This window comes from Oryctolagus cuniculus, unplaced genomic scaffold, assembly GCF_964237555.1.
Source record: "Oryctolagus cuniculus unplaced genomic scaffold, mOryCun1.1 SCAFFOLD_95, whole genome shotgun sequence".
NCBI classification, from domain to species: Eukaryota; Metazoa; Chordata; class Mammalia; order Lagomorpha; family Leporidae; genus Oryctolagus; species Oryctolagus cuniculus.
In genome coordinates, this window is record NW_027208233.1 from 258,630 (window position 1) to 278,546 (window position 19,917).

At 39.2% G+C, this 19,917-nt stretch overlaps 1 pseudogene; it reads right to left on the bottom strand.

Annotated features, from left to right (window-relative positions):
- Window positions 1–4,858: 4,858 nt before the first annotated feature.
- On the bottom strand, window positions 4,859–4,926 carry LOC138848054 (U6 spliceosomal RNA; annotated as a pseudogene).
- Between the last annotated feature and the right edge of the window lie 14,991 nt (window positions 4,927–19,917).

The window sequence follows — 19,917 nt, forward strand, 5'->3', positions numbered from 1 at the left end:
GAAAACATGTTATTTTGGCAAAGAAGTACTTAGCCTTCCTGCTTCAAGTATTCAAATATTGCATTGGAAATCAGTATATTTGTTTACTGTACAAATGTCCTTCATACAATTTTGTAATCTTCTGGGATGGGAGAGGAAGCAGGAAATAGGAGGATTATGGGTGGGAGGGATGTTTTGGGGGAGGGGAAGCCACTGTAATCCAAAAGCTGTACTTTGGAAATTTATATTTATTAAAAAAATTAAACAATTTTGTAATCTTCATCTTCCTTTTTATTTCATCCTTTTTAAAAAAAGATTCATTTATTTTACTTGAAAATCAGAGTTACACAGAGAAGGAGAGAGAGAGAGAGAGAGCAGTCTTCCAACCGCTGGTTCACTCCCCATTTGGCCACAATGGCTGGAGCTCTGCCAATCCAAAGCCAGGAGCCAGCAGCTTCTTTTGGGTCTCCTATGCAGGTGCAGGAGCCCAAGGGCCTGGGCCATCCTCTACTGCTGGATAGTAAGTCTTACTTGCCTAAAAAGATGGATAGTAATTTGAGTAGCCAGGACTTGAACTGGCACCCAATTGGAATGTCAGCACTGCAAGCCACAGCTCTACTTGCTACTCCACAGCATCGGCCCCCTAAATTCTTATGAGTATTGCTACACGATTGGAATTTATAATTGATAATGCTGAACAATTGAAACTGTCTTATTTACAATTGTAGGACTGGATATGGCAGTTCTACTTGAAGTAAAGTATGTAGTCTGCTTATTGTATGATTTTCGGAAAAGCATGTATTTATATATAACAGCAGATCTGTTAATCATTTAAAAGTGAATTGTCATGATTACCCAGATGTAAAGAATGCAATATGTGCTAATGAGTTAGCAGTCACAGACATTTAGAATTAGAGGGATTTTAGAACTTTTTCAATACTGCAGTTTTTATGAAAAACTAATAATTTTTTTTATTTGACAGGTAGAGTTATATACAGTGAGAAATCAGAAAGGCCTTCCTTCCATTGGTTCAGTCCCCAGATGGCTGCCACAGTTGGAGCTGTGCCCATCCAAAGCCAGGAGTCAGGTGCTTTCTCCTGGTCTCCCATCCGGGTGCAGGGCCCAAGCACTTGGGCCATCCTCTACTGCCTTCCCGGGCCATAGCAGAAAGCTGGACTGAAAGAGGAGCAACCAGGACTAGAACACTTTGCCCATAAGGGATACCAGCACCACAGGTGGAGAATTAACCAAGTGAGCCACGGCGCTGGCCCCCGATAAATTTACTCTTAACAAAATATCAAAATATCTTATTTAGTATAAAGTTAGTAGTGAAAAGAGACTACCTTGTTGAACACAGAAATTTGAGATTATATTTCTTGGTATTAATTTGCATCTTAAGGCTTATTGCCTAGTTTATTTCAATATTTCAATCTAATATTCCTAATAATATCTTGTACTTAGTGGTTCACTGTGTGCCAGACAATATTCTTTTGATTTTTTAAAAGATTTATTTATTTATTTATTTGGAAGTCAGAGTTACACAGATAGTGAACAAGAGGAAGAGAGAGAGAGAGAGAGGTCCTCCATCTGCTGGTTCACTCCCCAGATGGCCTAAAAGGTCAGAGATATGCCAATCTGAAACCAGGAGCCAGGACCTCTTCAGGGTCTCCCATGCAGATTCAGGGGCCCAAGGACTTGGGCCAACTTCCTACTGCTCTCCCAGGCTATAGCAGACAGCTGAATGGAAAGTGGAGCAGCCTGGACTTGAACCGGCCTCCATATGGGATGCCCCCACTGCATGCAGTGGCTTTACTAGCTACACCACAGCACTGGCCTCAAGACAATGCTCTAAAATGATGCATTAATTATTCCCAAATATTGAAAAGTGGCATGGTACACATTTGAATGTGTTGTTTTGTACTAGTTGTAGAAACAGTTTAAAATATATTTAGATTTAAAAATGTAAGCTTTGATCTAAAGGTTTACTTTCCCTTAAGGTGCCTGTTTGGAAACTGAGAGATCATTGAAGTCTCAAGATAGAGTACAACTGATCTTATCCAAGCCTCCTTTATCACATGAGGATGCTAAATGCCAAGCCCAGAGAAGTAAAGTGAATTGTTCAAGGTCACATAGGTAAGTTGTGGCAGGGATAATTCTGTATTAGCATTAGGTATCCTGATACATAGGCCACTGTTCTGTCAATTTTGTACTCCTTCTGGAGTTAAAGATTCTAAGTTGTGGAAAATTGAATTTGGAAATTTAGTGGTTGCTATGTTGTTATGGTGAGAAATTTCTGTGTATAGCTATGAGTTGCTTAAATTTTATTCAATATATTTTTCTAGTATGTTTGCTATTTATTTGAAATGTATAACAAGTAGCTTCATCTATTTGCCAAAAGAATTTTTAAAGATTTATTTATATTATTTGAAAGTCAGAATTACACAGAGAGAGAAGGACAGGCAGAGAGAGTGGTCTTCCATTCACTGGTTCACTCCACAGTTGGCCTCCATGGCTGGAGCTGTGCTGACTGGAAGGCAGGAGCCAGGAGCCTCTTCCTGGTCTCCTATGCAGGTGCAGGGGCCCAAGGACTTGCACCATTTTATAGTGTTTCCCAGGCCATAGCAGAGAGCTGGATAGGAAGTGGAGCAGCCAGGTCTTGAACTGATGCCCCTATGGAATACCAGCACTGCAGGTGGCAGCCTCACCCACTATGCCACAGTGCCAGCCCTTGCCAAAAGAATTTATAGAAGCTATTCCATATATACACTTAACAATTATTTAGTTACTTGACATGAACTATCCCTGCATATTTGAAAATTTTGAATGGTATCACTTGGGTTTTAAGAATGTTATATTTTAGGTCTCTTAATATTTTTAGTGATGATGTTTTAAAGGCCCTTTCTGTTTTATGAAAAATGATAAGGATTTTGTTTTACAATGGCCATAGTATTACTACTTAAAGCAATAGATTAAATAAAACTTTTAAACAAAGTCATTTAATACTGAATTCTAACACACTGGTATATTTTAAAGTGAGAAGCCGGACTTCTTTCAGATATTCTAAAGAAGAATGATAATCAAAATTGAAGACATCTACAGTTTTTAATCACTTGTTTTAAATATTGGTCATAATGGTCCAATTTTGAGTTTAATTTTAATTAGCTTTTAAATGATTCAATATGTTTTATAGAAAAAATTCGGAGAACATAATTATATACTCAACCTCCCTCCCTTCTTTTTCCTTCTTTGTCATTTTTTTTAGCTTATGAAATGACATTTTCAGTTTACATTACATTAAAAAGGGTTCTTGAATCAAGGGACAAGTTTAACAGGCAAAAAGCAAAAAGATCGTAATTTAGAGGGAATATAGACAATGGCTCTAAACAATATTTGAATATCACATCTAAACAATATTTGAATAAATTGATAAATATTTTAATTTCTCCTACTAAAATGCTCAAAGTCTTTAATTATTTATCAAATATTAGTGCAAAATTATGGATTTAAATGATCCCAAAAAGTGATGAATTTTTGTGTAATAAAGTCCAATTTTTGTCAAGGCTTTTTGACAGTCTCACAGAAAACTTATGTTTGTGAATGGGAAGAATAATACCAAAATATCCATACTACCAAAAGCAATTTGCAAATTCAATGTAATCCCAATCAACATACCAACGATGTTCTCAGAGCTAGAAAAAATGATGCTAAAATTCACATAGAAACATGAGAGATGCTTAACATCTAAAGCAATATTATAAAGCAAAAAAAAGCTGGAGACATCACACCATATTTTAAGACATATTACAGGGGTCAGCACTATGACAAAGCAGGTAAAGTCACCGTCTGCAGTGCCGGCATCTCATATGGGTGCCAGTATGTTTCCCAGCTGCTCCACTTCTTATACCCCTCTCTGGTATAGCCTGAGAAAAAAGTAGAAAATGGCCAAAGTCTTTGGGCCCCTGCACCTGCATAGAGACCTGGAAGAAGCTCCTGACACTTGGATTCAGATCAACAGAGCTCCGGCCATTGTGACCATTTGGGGAGTAAACCAGTGGATGGAAGACCTCTCTCTCTCTCTGCCTCTACCTCTCTGTAACTCTGCCTTTCAAATAAATATACTGCAAAAAAAAAAGAAGAAGTGTTAGCACTGATATAATAACAGACACATAGTTCAATGGAAAAGACTTGGTAGCATAGAAATAAACCCAAATTTCTACCAGCAACTCATATTTAACAAAGGAACTAAAATGAACTGGAGAAAGAAGAATCTCTTTCACAAGTGGTGCAGAGGAACTTGATTATCCATATGTAGAAGCCTGAAAAGAGACTCCAACATCTCTTACACTATGTGAAAGTGAACTCACAGTGAATTAAAATGTAATCATAAGACCCAAACCCAAGTAAACATAGGGAAACTCTAAATATTGTCAACACACAATAGCTTTTGGGTAAGATTCCAATAGCAATAGTCACAAAAATAAAAACAGAGACATTTGAGTATATCCAACTAAGATACTTCTTCACAACAAAGTAAACATCAGAGTGTAGATACAATGAACAGATGGCAGGAAAAATTAAAACTCTGAATGTTTACAGATTTCCAGAACATTTACATGAATTGGAAAAACTCCAAAAAATACAGTGAAGAAACAGGCAAGGATCTGAATAGACATTTCTCAGAAGAAATGTACATGGTCAAAACATGTGAATATGCCCGATGTCACTAGCCATTATGTAAATATAAATCAGAACACCATATCAGTCTCCAACACCTGTGGGAGAATACAACACTCAGGTGTTTGTGTGTGCAGCAAGTGGGTTTAGAGGACCCTGTTCACCTCTGGAGAGCAGAGCCTACAGGGAGGTAAAGAAACCTTACTGCGCAGGGGCATGCTAATCTTCTCTGTATCATTCCAATTTTAGTATATGTGCTGCCGAAGCGAGCACATGTGCTGCCGAAGCGAGAAAGAGATGAAAAGAATTTATCTCAGCTAGCCACTAATATTCAAGAAACAAGGTCTTCAGGAAAGCCAACTCAACTGACATTTTCATGTCATTGTTAAATAAAGGAAAAATTATCTAGGTTCAGCAATACGTAGTTTATAAGAGAAAGACTACAGAGTAATTTCCTTGGCATAGAAATAACTTTTTTTTTTTTTTTTTTTTTTTTTTATCCATGAGGGCTTGCTATCACCACCACACACCCACATCCCATATACAAATGCCTGGCTTGAGTGGTAGCTTCTCTGCTTTGAGGCAAGTTTCTGCTAGTGTGCACCCTGGGAGGAGACGGAGGATGGCAGAAGTGCTTGGGTCCCTGCACCCAAATGGGACATCCAGAATGAATTCCCAGTTCCTGGTTTTGGCTTGGTCAAGCTTTGGCTATTGCAAGTGTCTGGGGAGTGAAGCAGTGGTTCCCTCTTCCTGTCACTCTGCCTTTCAAATCAATAACTGTTGTTGGTAATGACTAATAATGATATTCACTGATTGTCAAATTTTGAATCTATTAATTATAGACAATTTCTCTTTGTATTTTTAAACTTTCATAATGTTCTGTAGCCAATTTCATCACTAGAAATAAAAACTTTTCCTCAAAAAAAAAAAAAAGAAACCTTACTGCTTTCCTAATGTGCTTATTAAGTTCTTGACCAGCGCCTGTTAGTCTTGCCACAAACTTTCTAGTCTTACTACTTTCCTTCTTCTTCTTCTTCTTCTCTGTGACTTGTAAAATAGTATACATTCTATATACTGTGGATACTTTTGATTTATTTTATTCCTTCGGTCTCCTATGAAGTTCCTCCACAAAAGCACAGCCCTCAAAATATTCATTCATTTATGCAGTCTGCAGATTTCATGAGCTACTAAATTCCAAGTAGTATGTTAAAGGCAAGATCTGGGCCTAAGAGAAAAGTGGTCTAAATTCTGTGCCTAGAAGAGGATTTGGGACATAGTAGAACTTCAGTGAAGTGCTATGTGAATGACATGCACTCATTAAATGAGTAATCTAAAGCATACACTTCATTTAAGCAACACAGCAGCCCTACTCACCTCAGGTAGAGCAATTGAGAGGAATAATGTGAACAAAAATAAGACATCAATAAGTTGAATAATAACAGAGAAAAAACAAAATGAGATAGATGCCAACATTACTGAGCTATTTTTGAGGAATTAAATTGATAGAGGGGCTGGCATTGTGGCCAAGTGGGGAAAGCTGCAATCTGTGAGGCCAGCATAACATCTGAGTTCCACTTTGAGTTTAGGAATCTCCACTTCCAATTTAGCTCACTGCTAAACACCTGGGAAACCAGCAGAAGATGGACGAAGGACTCAGGTCCTTGCCACTCATGTGGGAGACTTGGATGAAGCTCCTGACTCCAGCATGCCCCAGGCTCAACTGTTGAAACTCTCTGGGGTGTGAGCCAGCAGATGAAAGCTATCTATGTCTTTCCCTCTCTCTCTAAATCCACCTTTCAAATAATAAAGATTTAATAAACCAATTAACTGATTTCAAAATACACAAAAACATGAACAATACTATATCATTTTTATGCCAAACTGATAAAAAATAACAAATGCTAGAGAGCACATGGGAAAAGAAAACCACCATATATGGTAGGTGAAAACACAAGTTAGTACAGATGTTATGCAGAACAGTATGGTCATTCCTTAAAAAGGATAAAAATTGGGGCTGGCGCTGTTGTGCAGTGAGTTAAAGCCCTGGCCTGAAGGGCCAGCATCCCATTTGGGTGCCAGTTCTAGTTCCAGCTGCTCTTCTTCCAATACAGCTCTCTGCTATCTCCTGGGATAGCAGTAGAAGATGGCCCAAGTCCTTGGGCCCATGCACCCATGAGGGAGACCCAGAGGAAGCTCCTGTCTCCAGGTTTCAGAATGGCATAACTCTGGCCTTTGTAGTCATCTGTAGAGCGAACCAGCTAATGGAGGACCTCTCTGTGTCTCTACCTCTATTGTAACTCTTTCAAATAAATAACAAAAATTAAACTAAGATAAAAATTGACCTACCATGTGAGAGTTATCTTGCTCTTGGCTATATAGAATAAGGAAATTTTATTAGAAGGAAAGGAGGAGAGCATATCAAAGATACGGCAATTTTCCCATAACACAGCCACTATAACACAGTTCACTGCAGCCAGGATGTGAAACCAATCTAGCTGTCCATCAATGAAAAACAATGGACAGGGCAACCTCTTTTAGATACAAAAAAAGAACAAAATATTATTAAATTAATTGAAATAAGACAGAAGCAGGAACACAAATGTCACCTGGTCCTTGTCGCATGTGGAAGTGAAAGAAAATAATGGATCTGAACACAGAACTGTGATTACTAGAGGCTGAGAAGGGAAGCAGCTAGGGATAGAGGGGGATTGGATAATAGGTATCAAAAATCAAAGAGGCAGAAAGAACTTCTGGTGTTCCATAATATAATGAGATGACTACATTCAACCATATTAGGTTCTGTGTAAAGAACTGAAGGAGAGGACCTGGTAGTCTCAAATCATGGAGAAGAATTAGAAACTGTAGTTGCTTGGGGGCCAGCATTGTGGCACAGTGGGCTAACACCCTGGCCTGAAGCACCAGCATCCCCTGTGGGTACCAGTTCTAGTCCTGGCTGCTCCTCTTCTGATCCAACTCTCTGCTATGGCCTGGGAAAGCAGTAGAAGATGGCCCAAGTCCTTGGGTCCCTGCACCCAAGTGGGAGATCTGGAAGAAGCTCCTGGTTCCTGGAATCAGATTGGCAGAGCTCCGGCCATTGTGGCCATCTGGGGAGTGAACCTGCAGAGGAAGGCCTCTCTCTCTCTCTGCTGCTACTTCTCTCTGTAACTCTGTCTTTCAAATAAATAACTCTTTAAAAACTTAATAAAACTGTAGTTGCTTAGCTTGATCACTTTTTACTGCATAAATGTGTGCAAATATTGCACTACACCCTGTAATAATGCATGACTAGGACACATTAATCACAAATTATTTCAATGAAATTTTAAAAATTAGAAGCATTTCTTTATATTAACAATGAACTATTTGAAAATGAAATTAGAGAAACATTTCCATGCATAGCAGCATAAGAACCAGGAACCAATGTCTTCAATGTTATCAGTGATGAATCAGATTCACAGCCCCCAGCACTCAGTTTTTGCCATATACTTTACCATGGCAATTGTGGGCATATAGTAGTAAATCAATGGACAGGAATCCTTTGTCTCTAAATCTGCTAAATAAATAAACAAGGAATTCATCAAAGAAAAAGAGATATCAATTTGGATGCCAGGCACAAAAACACATGCACTTGAGCTATCCTCCAGTTTGTGATGCCAACAAATCTTTCAGACATGTTACATTTTCAGAGACTTTTCTGTAATCTTGCTAAGCTTTCTGGAAATCGGCCTTATAGCAAAGGGTTTCCCAATTCCATTACACTCATGATATTTCTTTTGTGTGATATATTAGTTTACCATCTAGAGATAATTTATGGTACAAAACTTTTCTATGCATGCATGTTTTCTCATTTGTGAGTCTATTCATGGGAATTGAAGACTGATTTATAACAGAAATACATTTTCCAAATTCATTGCATAGACTTTTGTTCCTTATGAATTCTCTGAAGTCTGTTGATGTCTAATTTCTGGCTAAAGGTTTTATTGTATTTACAGCATGCAAAGACTATCACCTTTTGTGAATTCTGTGTCTATACAAGCCTGAAATAAAGAAAATGTTTTTGCACAATCAGTATACGCCTAAGAAACCACCTGTGTCAATTCTCTGATGTACCATTGACTTCTGACTCTAATAATATTTATAAGCTTTCTCCTTTACATGAGTCTCTGTTGGATAGGATGTGATTTCCAGCAAAAGGTTTTGTCACAATACTTACATGAATTTTGGAGAAAAGCTCTTCCACATTCATTATATTGTTAAGGTCTCTCCCTTGTTCAAATTCCATGATGGATTATGAGGCATTACCTATGTGAAATGACTTTCTCACATTTATTTCATTCATTAGATATATATGTTGTGCATTCTGATATAAGGAGAGATTTGGGCAGAGCTTTCCAACACTCATTACACCCATAAGGTTTCTCTCCCACGTGAATTCCCTGTTGTCTTATGAGGTATGGCTTCTAATTAAAGGGATTTTACTTTCAAAGGAGTTTTTCCCTATATGAATTTGATGATGTACAATGAGGGCTGAATTATGGTAAAAGGCTCTGAGTCATTACATTCATAAAATTGCTCCCCATGAGAATTCTTTTATGTTTGATGAGGTCTGATTTGCACCACAAAGGCTATTCACATGTATTATATTCATGCATTTCTCCCCTTGGTGAATTCTCTAATATTTCATGAGATATAACTTGCACAAAAAGGTCAAGTAGAAAATTCCCTGTGTGGATACTCTGATATCTTATGAGTTATGAAGTACAGCAAAGAGGCTTTCCACCATCCTTCCATCCATAAAACCTACCTAAATTGAGCAACAAAGATATAGAAAACCTAAACACACACATAACCAGATGGAAATGATACCAGTAATAAAGACCATCACTACCAAGAAAACCCCAAAACTGGAAGGCTTCACTGCTGAATTCTAACAGACATTTAAAGCACTAACTGCAATTCTTCTCAAGTTATTCAAAACAATTGAGAGAGAGGCGATTCTCCCAAATTCTTTCTATGAAGCCAACATCACCTTCATTCCTAAACTTGAAAAAAGTGCAACAAAGAAAGTAATTATAGACCAATTTCCCTGATGAACATACATGCAAAGATCTGCAACAGAATTCTGGCCAATTGAATCCAACAATGCATCAGAAAGATCATCCACCCAGACCAAGTGGGATTTATCCTTGGTATGCAAGGATGGGACCAAAGGCTTTTCCACAGTCATTTCATTTATAAGCTTTCTCCATGGTGTGAAGGCTCTGATACTTTCTGAGGTTTGACTTCTCAGCAAAGGTTTTTCCACAGTCATTGCAATCATAAGGTTTCCCCCAGTACAAATTGTCTGATGCTTTGTGAGCTTTGATTTCTCAGCAAAGGCTTTTCCACAATGATTGCATTCATAAGGTTTCTCCCCTCTGTGAATTCTCTGATGATTTATGAGGTTTGCCTTCTGGCCAAAGGATTTTCCATAGTAATTGCATTCATAAGGTTTCTCACCTGTGTGAATTCTCTGATGATTTATGAGGTTTGCCTTCTGGCCAAAGGATTTTCCACAGTCATTACATTCAAAAGGTTTCTCACCTGTGTGAATTCTCTGATGATTTATGAGGTGTTTCTTCTGGCCAAAGAACTTCCCACAGTCATTAGATTTGTAAGATTTCAACCCTGTGTGAATTCTCTGATGTCTAATGAGATCTGACTTCTGGTGAGTGGTTTCCACACAATCATTACACACATGAGGGTTTTCCACAATATGAGTGCTGTGATGGAGGGTATTTAATACTGAATGAATTCCCACAAGGTTTACATGCATAGGATTTCTTCCCTATATTTGGTCTATGATTCAGTCTAACATGTGATTGGTAAATGACAGGTTCCACAGTCCCAATATACTTATAAATGTTCTCTCTTTTCAGGTGAATACAATCAGAATTCCACAGTCAGTCAGCTGGGAGGGGTGGATGAATCCGGAAACAGCTGGTTTCCTTGTACTAAAACAAGCGCCATATCACGAAGGACTCTTGCATTTCTTTTTCTTTTTTGCATTTTTCACATTTTCTTATTTATCATGGTTTGTAATAAATTTTCTGATGTGGGTTGTGGTTTTGAGGCTGGCTTAAGGAGTTCAGGGAACCAGAGGAATGGTCTTTTTCAATTAGGGCACAGCTGTTGTTTCTCTCCAATTCTGGCTTTCTGTAATTGCTTTGGGTGCCTCAGGCAATTTTTCACTTTGAGCGACTTTTTCCTAAATGCTTTGTTGGTCTGAGTTGGTTTTGCCTTTTTCCTTTTCAAATTGTGTATTCTGATGCAATACAAACAAGGGTTTAGAACGAGGATCCATCAGGAAATTGAAAAACAGAACATATTGGGTTTTCATGATTAGAAATCATAGGCAACATGACCAAGATGAGTTTTTGGGTTTTGGAAAATGACATAGAACCCTTCCACTGAGGGGCAGATATTAATTTCCTCCAAATCGAGAGTAAGTGCGATTTTCAGGTGAATTCAATCAGAATTCCACAGCGAGTCAGCTAGGAGGGGTGGATGAATCCGGGAACAGCTGGTTTCCTTGCAACTAAATCAAGCCCAATATCACAAAGGACTCTTGCATTTCTTTGGCTTCTTTCTCTTTTTTCTTTTTATCATGGTTTGTAATGAATTTTCTGATGTGAGCTTTGGTTTTGAGGCTGCAATATAGAGTTCAGTGCACAGGAGGAATGGTCTTTTTCAAACAGGGCATAGCTGTTGGCCTGCTTCAATTCTGGCTTGCTGTCATTGTTTTGAGTGCCTCAGCCGATTGTGGTTTCTTGTGTGGCAATTTCCCAAATGTTTTCTGGGTCTGAGTTGGCTTTGCCTTCTTCATTCCCAAATTCTGTATTCTGACGCAACACAAACAAGAGTTTGGACAGAGTAGCCATTATGAAATAAAAAACATTACAAATGGGCATTTGAAGAATATAAATCTACAGGTAACATGACCAAGGTGAGTTTTTGTGTTTTGGAAAATCAAATGGAACACTTTGGCTGAGGTGACAGATATTAATTGCCTCCAAACTGAGTTTCACTGTGATTTTCAGGTTAATTCAGTCAGAATTCCACAGGCATCAGCTGGAGGTGTGGATGAATCCGGGAACATTCGGTTTTCTTGAGACTAAATCAAGTCCAATATCATCATGGATTCTTGCATTTTTTTGGCTTTTTTCTCATTTTTCTTATTTATCATGGTTTGTAATGAATTTTCTGATGTGAGCTTTGGTTTTGAGGCTGGCATATTGAGTTCAGGGCACAAGAGGAAGGTTCTTTTTCAACCAGGGCACAGCTGTTGGCTTGCTCCAATTCTGGCTTGCTGTCATTGTTTTGGGTGCCTCAGCCGATTTGTGGTTTCTTGAGTGCCAATTTCGTAAATGTTTTCGGGGTCTGAGTCGGTTTTGCCTTCCTATTCCCAAATTTTGTATTCTGATGCAATACAAGCATGTTTTGGAGAGTAGCCATTATGAAAGAAAAAAAAAAACACAGCGCATTGCCATTTCAGGATTAGAAATCTACAGGCAACACAACCAAGATGAGTTTCTGTGTTTTGGAAAATGACATAGAACGCTTCTGCTGAGGGGACAGATTCTAATTCCCTCCCAAATGAGTGTGAGTGCGATATTGAGGTGAATTCAATCAGAATTCCAGAGTCAGTCTGTGGAAGGGGGGGATGAATCTGGAAACAGCCAGTTTCTTTGTGTCTAAATCCAGCCAAATATCACAAAGGACTCTTGCATTTCTTTGGCTTTTTCACATTTCCCTTATTTATCATGGTTTGTAATGAATTTTCTGATGTGAGCTTTGGTTTTGAGGCTGCAATATAGAGTTCAGGGCACCTGAGGAATGGTCTTTTTCAAACAGGGCACAGCTGTTGGTTTGCTCCAATTCTGGCTATTTTCTTTGTTTTGGGTGCCTCAGCTGAAATTTGGTTTCTTGAGTTTCACTGGGATTGTCAGGTTAATTCAGTCAGAATTCCACAGGCAGTCAGCTTTAGTGGTGGATGAATCTGGGAACAGCCAGTTCCTTGCAACTAAATCAAACCCAATATCATTATGGATTCTTGCATTTCTTTGGCTTTTTCTCTTTTTTCTTATTTATCATGGTTTGTAATGAATTTTCTGATGTGAGCTTTGGTTTTGAGGCTGCAATATGGAGTTCAGGGCACAAGAGGATGGTTCTTTTTCAATCAGGGCACAGCTGTTGGCTTGCTCCACTTCTGGCTTGCTGTCATTGTTTTGAGTGCCTCAGCCGATTTGTGGTTTCTTGTGTGGCAATTTCCCAAATGTTTTCAGGGTCTGAGTTGGCTTTGCCTTCTTCCTTCCCAAATTTTGTATTCTGATGCAATGCAAAGAAGAGTTTGTATAGAGTAGCCATTATGAAATAAAAAACCCAACAAATAGGCATTTGAAGCTTAGAAATCTACAGGTAACATGACCAAGGTGAGTTTTTGTGTTTTGGAAAAAAAAATGGAACACTTTGGCTGAGGTGACAGATATTAACTGCCTCCAAACTGAGTTTCACTGTGATTTTCAGGTTAATTCAGTCAGAATTCCACAGGCAGTCAGCTGGAGGGGTGGATGAATCCAGGAACAGCCGGTTGCCTAGCGACTAAATCAAGCCCTATATCATTATGGATTCTTGCATTTCTTTGGCTTTTTTCTCTTTTTTCTTATTTATCATGGTTTGTAATGAATTTTCTGATGTGAGCTTTGGTTTTGAGGCTGGCGTATTGAGTTCAGGGCACAAGAGGAAGGTTCTTTTTCAATCAGGGCACAGCTGTTGGCTTGCTCCACTTCTGGCTTGCTGTCATTGTTTTGGGTGCCTCAGCTGATTTGTGGTTTCTTGTGTGGCAATTTACTAAATGTTTTCGGGGTCTGAGTTGGCTTTGCCTTCTTCCTTCCCAAATTTTGTATTCTGATGCAATACAAGCAAGATTTTGGACAGAGTAGCCATTATGAAAGAAAAAAAAAAAAACACAGCAAATTGACCTTTCAGGATTAGAAATCCATAGGCAACACAACCAAGATGAGATTCTGTGTTTTGGAAAATGACATGGAACGCTTCTGCTGAGGTGACAGATTCTAATTCCCTCCAAATGGAGTGTGAGAGCGATTTTGAGGTGAATTCAATCAGAATTCCAAAGTCGGTCTGTGGAAGGGGGGGATGAATCTGGAAACAGCCAGTTTCTTTGTGTCTAAATCCTGCCAAATATCACAAAGGACTCTTGCATTTCTTTGGCTTTTTCACATTTCCCTTATTTATCATGGTTTGTAATGAATTTTCTGATGTGATCTTTGGTTTTGAGGCTGGCATATTGAGTTCAGGGCACAAGAGGAAGGTTCTTTTTCAATCAGGGCACAGCTCTTGGCTTGCTCCAATTCTGGCTTGCTGTCATTGTTTTGGGTGCCTCAGCCGATTTGTGGTTTCTTGAGTGCCAATTTCCTAAATGTTTTCTGGGTCTGAGTCGGTTTTGCCTTCTTATTCCCAAATTTTGTATTCTGATGCAATACAAGCAAGATTTTGGAGAGTAGCCATTATGAAAGAAAGAAAAAAAAAAAACACAGCGCATTGCCCTTTCAGGATTAGAAATCTACAGGCAACACAACCAAGATGAGTTTCTGTGTTTTGGAAAATGACATAGAACGCTTCTGCTGAGGGGACAGATTCTAATTCCCTCCCAAATGAGTGTGAGTGTGATTTTGAGGTGAATTCAATCAGAATTCCAGAGTCAGTCTGTGGAAGGGGGGGATGAATCTGGAAACAGCCAGTTTCTTTGTGTCTAAATCCAGCCAAATATCACAAAGGACTCTTGCATTTCTTTGGCTTTTTCACATTTCCCTTATTTATCATGGTTTGTAATGAATTTTCTGATGTGAGCTTTGGTTTTGAGGCTGCAATATAGAGTTCAGGGCACCAGAGGAATGGTCTTTTTCAAACAGGGCACAGCTGTTGGTGTGCTCCAATTCTGGCTATTGTCTTTGTTTTGGGTGCCTCAGCTGAAATTTGGTTTCTTGAGTTTCACTGCGATTGTCAGGTTAATTCAGTCAGAATTCCACAGGCAGTCAGCTTTAGTGGTGGATGAATCTGGGAACAGCCGGTTTCCTTGCAACTAAATCAAACCCAATATCATTATGGATTCTTAGATTTCTTTGGCTTTTTTCTCTTTTTTCTTATTTATCATGGTTTGTAATGAATTTTCTGATGTGAGCTTTGGTTGAGGCTGCAATATGGAATTCAGGGCACAAGAGGATGGTTCTTTTTCAATCAGGGCACAGCTGTTGGCTTGCTCCACTTCTGGCTTGCTGTCATTGTTTTGAGTGCCTCAGCCGATTTGTGGTTTCTTGTGTGGCAATTTCCCAAATGTTTTCAGGGTCTGAGTTGGCTTTGCCTTCTTCCTTCCCAAATTTTGTATTCTGATGCAATGCAAAGAAGAGTTTGTACAGAATAGCCATTATGAAAGAAAAAACCCAACAAATAGGCATTTGAAGCTTAGAAATCTACAGGTAACATGACCAAGGTGAGTTTTTGTGTTTATGAAAATAAAATGGAACACTTTGGCTGAGGTGACAGATATTAATTGCCTCCAAACTGAGTTTCACTGTGATTTTCAGGTTAATTCAGTCAGAATTCCACAGGCTGTCAGCTGGAGGGGTGGATGTATCTGGGAACAGCCGGTTTCCTAGCGACTAAATCAAGCCCTATAGCATTATGAATTCTTGCATTTTTTTGGCTTTTTTCTCTTTTTTCTTATTTATCATGGTTTGTAATGAATTTTCTGATGTGAGCTTTGATTTTCAGACTGCAATATAGAGTTCAGGGCATCGGAGGAATGGTCTTTTTCAAACAGGGCACAGCTGTCGGTGTGCTCCAATTCTGGCTATTGTCTTTGTTTTGGGTGCCTCAGCTGAAATTTGGTTTCTTGAGTTTCACTGGGATTGTCAGGTTAATTCAGTCAGAATTCCACAGGCAGTCAGCTTTAGTGGTGGATGAATCTGGGAACAGCCAGTTTCCTTGCAACTAAATCAAACCCAATATCATTATGGATTCTTGCATTTCTTTCGCTTTTTTCTCTTTTTTCTTATTTATCATGGTTTGTAATGAATTTTCTGATGTGAGCTTTGGTTTTGAGGCTGGCATATTGAGTTCAGGGCACAAGAGGATGGTTCTTTTTCAATCAGGGCACAGCTGTTTGCTTGCTCCAATTCTGGCTTGCTGTCATTGTTTTGAGTGCCTCAGCCGATTTCTGGTTTCTTGTGTGGCAATTTCCCAAATGTTTTCAGGTCTGTGTTGGCTTTGCCTTCTTCCTTCCCAAATTTTGTATTCTGATGCAATGCAAAGAAGAGTTTGTACAGAATAGCCATTATGAAATAAAAAAAACACAACAAATAGGCGTTTGAAACTTAGAAATCTACAGGGAACATGACCAAGGTTAGTTTTTGTGTTTATGAAAATAAAATGGAACGCTTTGGCTGAGGTGACAGATATTAATTGCCTCCAAACTGAGTTTCACTTTGATTTTCAGGTTAATTCAGTCAGAATTCCACAGGTAGTCAGCTGGAGGGGTGGATGAATCTGGGAACAGCCGGTTTCCTAGCGACTAAATCAAGCCCTATATCATTATGGATTCTTGCATTTTTTGGCTTTTTTCCATTTTTCTTATTTATCATGGTTTGTAATGAATTTTCTGATGTGAGCTTTGGTTTTGAGGCTGGCATATTGAGTTCAGGGCACAAGAGGAAGGTTCTTTTTCAATCAGGGCACAGCTGTTGGCTTGCTCCACTTCTGGCTTGCTGTCATTGTTTTGGGTGCCTCAGCTGATTTGTGGTTTCTTGTGTGGCAATTTCCTAAATGTTTTCGGGGTCTGAGTTGGTTTTGCCTGCTTCCTTCCCAAATTTTGTATTCTGATGCAATACAAGCAAGATTTTGGACAGAGTAGCCATTATGAAAGAAAAAAAAAAAAACACAGCAAATTGACCTTTCAGGATTAGAAATCCATAGGCAACACAACTAAGGTAAGATTCTGTGTTTTGGAAAATGCCATGGAACGCTTCTGCTGAGGGGACAGATTCTAATTCCCTCCAAATGGAGTGTGAGAGCGATTTTGAGGTGAATTCAATCAGAATTCCAGAGTCAGTCTGTGGAAGGGGGGGATGAATCTGGAAACAGCCAGTTTCTTTGTGTCTAAATCCAGCCAAATATCACAAAGGACTCTTGAATTTCTTTGGCTTTCTCAGATTTCCCTTATTTATCATGGTTTGTAATGAATTTTCTGATGTGAGCTTTGGTTTTGAGTCTGGCATATTGAGTTCAGGGCACAAGAGGAAGGTTCTTTTTCAATGAGGGCACAGCTGTTGGCTTGCTCCAATTCTGGCTTGCTATCATTGTTTTGGATGCCTCAGCCGATTTCTGGTTTCTTGAGTGGCAATTTCCTAAATGTTTTCTGGGTCTGAGTCGGTTTTGCCTTCTTATTCCCAAATTTTGTATTCTGATGCAATGCAAAGAAGAGTTTGTAAAGAATAGCCATTATGAAATAAAAAACACAAAAAATAGGTGTTTGAAGCTTAGAAATCTACAGGTAACATGACCAAGGTGAGTTTTTGTGTTTATGAAAATAAAATGGAATACTTTGGCTGAGGTGACAGATATTAATTGCCTCCAAACTGAGTTTCACTGTGATTTTCAGGTTAATTCAGTCAGAATTCCACAGGCAGTCAGCTGGAGGGGTGGATGAATCTGGGAACAGCCGGTTTCCTTGCAACTAAATCAAACCCTATATCATTATGAATTCTTGCATTTTTTTGGCTTTTTTCTCTTTTTTCTTATTTATCATGGTTTGTAATGAATTTTCTGATGTGAGCTTTGGTTTTGAGGCTGGCATATTGAGTTCAGGGCACAAGAGGAAGGTTGTTTTTCAATCAGGGCACAGCTGTTGGCTTGCTCCACTTCTGGCTTGCTGTCATTGTTTTGAGTGCCTCAGCCGATTTGTGGTTTCTAGTGTGGCAATTTCCCAAATGTTTTCAGGGTCTGAGTTGGCTTTGCCTTCTTCCTTCCCAAATTTTGTATTCTGATGCAATGCAAAGAAGAGTTTGTACAGAATAGCCATTATGAAAGAAAAAACACAACAAATAGGCGTTTTAAGCTTAGAAATCTACAGGTAACATGACCAAGGTGAGTTTTTGTGTTTATGAAAATAAAATGGGAGGCGGAGCCAAGATGGCGGAATAGTGAGGGCGCGCACCGATAGTCCGGGAAAATTTAGTTTAATAAAAGGGGAGTTATGGTAGCCGCAGAAAATAGAACCAAACAAAAATTGCAGGGGAAACCCTTCTGAATGGAGCAGGCGTGAATCGGACGACCTACTGGGAGAACAAGGTCGCCCACCGCACAGAAGCAAAGTCGCGGGACCCAGCCGCAGAAGCCCCAGGGTCTGCGCGACAGTGCTCCAAGGAGAGTGCACGCCACACAGAAAACAGCGGGGAGACTTGAGACGCTCAGGGCTCCGAGTCCACACATCAGCGCTGGAAGGGGAGCTTCGGGGTTTCTCTTCCCCCTAACCTTGCAAAGGTTACAAGCCTGCAAGACTTGAAGAATTCCCAAGAGACAAAGAGCAGGCCTCCTCTTTGGATTTACATATTAGTGGGGGAGAGTTAAGGAACTGAGTCACTACAATTCAGTAGCCTAGGCAACCCAGTGGGAGTCCAGAGGAGCCAAAGACTGGAAGCTAAATACCATCAATTCTGCACAGCCCTGCCCTGCAGTGTTACTTACCCCCTGAATAAATAAAATAAATAAATAAATAAAAAGAGAGAGATTTACCACGCATAACCTGAGGGTGTCACCTTTGCACACTCTTAACCTGGAAGAACCAGGCAGAGCTCTCAGGCCCCACCCATCTCAAGCCTCCAAGGCTCCTCCAACAGCAGGCAGTCCACTTAACACGGACACAGTATAAAAAAAAAAAAAAAAAAAAAAGCGCACAGTGACGCAAGAAGAATTAACTATGCCAAGTAACAAACACAGAAATAGAGGGAGCAAGATCAACGATGACACTATGATGCCTCCAAATAAGCAAAACACCCCAAGCCAAGAGTATGAAGATGATGAGATAGAAGAAATGCAAGATACGGATTTCAAAAAATTTATGATAAGAACATTTAGAAGTTTTCAAAAGCAAATCCTTGAACTACAGAAATCCTTAATGGACAAGATTGAAAATCTTTCTCGTGAAAATGAAATTTTAAGGAAGAGTCAAAATGAAACTCAGAAACTAGTAGAACAGGAAAGTGTAATAGTCAAGAGAAATCAAAATGAAATGAAGAGCTCAATAGATCAAATGACAAACACATTAGAAAGCCTTAAAAACAGAATGGGTGAAGCAGAAGAGAGAATATCAGACTTAGAAGATAGAGCACAGGAAAACATACAGTCAAACCAAAGAAAAGAAGAGGAAATTAGAAACCTGAAAAATATTGTTGGGAATCTACAGGATACTATTAAAAAAACCAACATTCGAGTTCTAGGAGTTCCTGAAGGCATGGAGAGAGAGAAAGGATTGGAAGGCCTTTTTAGTGAGATACTAGCAGAGAACTTTCCAGGTTTGGAGAAGGACAGAGATATCCTAGTACAGGAAGCTCATAGAACCCCCAATAAACATGACCAAAAGAGATCCTCACCACGACACGTGGTAATTAAACTTACCACAGTGAAACATAAAGAAAAGATCCTAAAATGTGCAAGAGAGAAACGTCAGATTACTCTCAGAGGATCTCCAATCAGACTCACAGCTGACTTCTCATCAGAAACCCTACAAGCTAGGAGGGAATGGCGAGACATAGCACAGGTGCTAAGAGAGAAAAATTGCCAGCCCAGAATATTATATCCTGCCAAGCTCTCATTTGTGAATGAAGGTGAAATAAAGACCTTTCATAGCAAACAGAAATTGAAAGACTTTGTGGCCACTCGTCCGGCCCTACAAAAGATACTTAAAGATGTGCTACACTCAGAAACACAGAAACACGGCCATCAATATGAAAGAAGGGAAAGGAAGAACACCTACCAGTAAAAGAGCATGGGAAGCTCAAAGCATATACTAGAAAATATTTCCGGGAAAATGGCAGGGCAAAGTCACTACGTATCAATTATCACATTGAACATTAATGGTCTGAATTCTTCAGTTAAAAGACACCGTTTAGCTGACTGGCTCACAGAACACAACCCAACTATTTGTTGCCT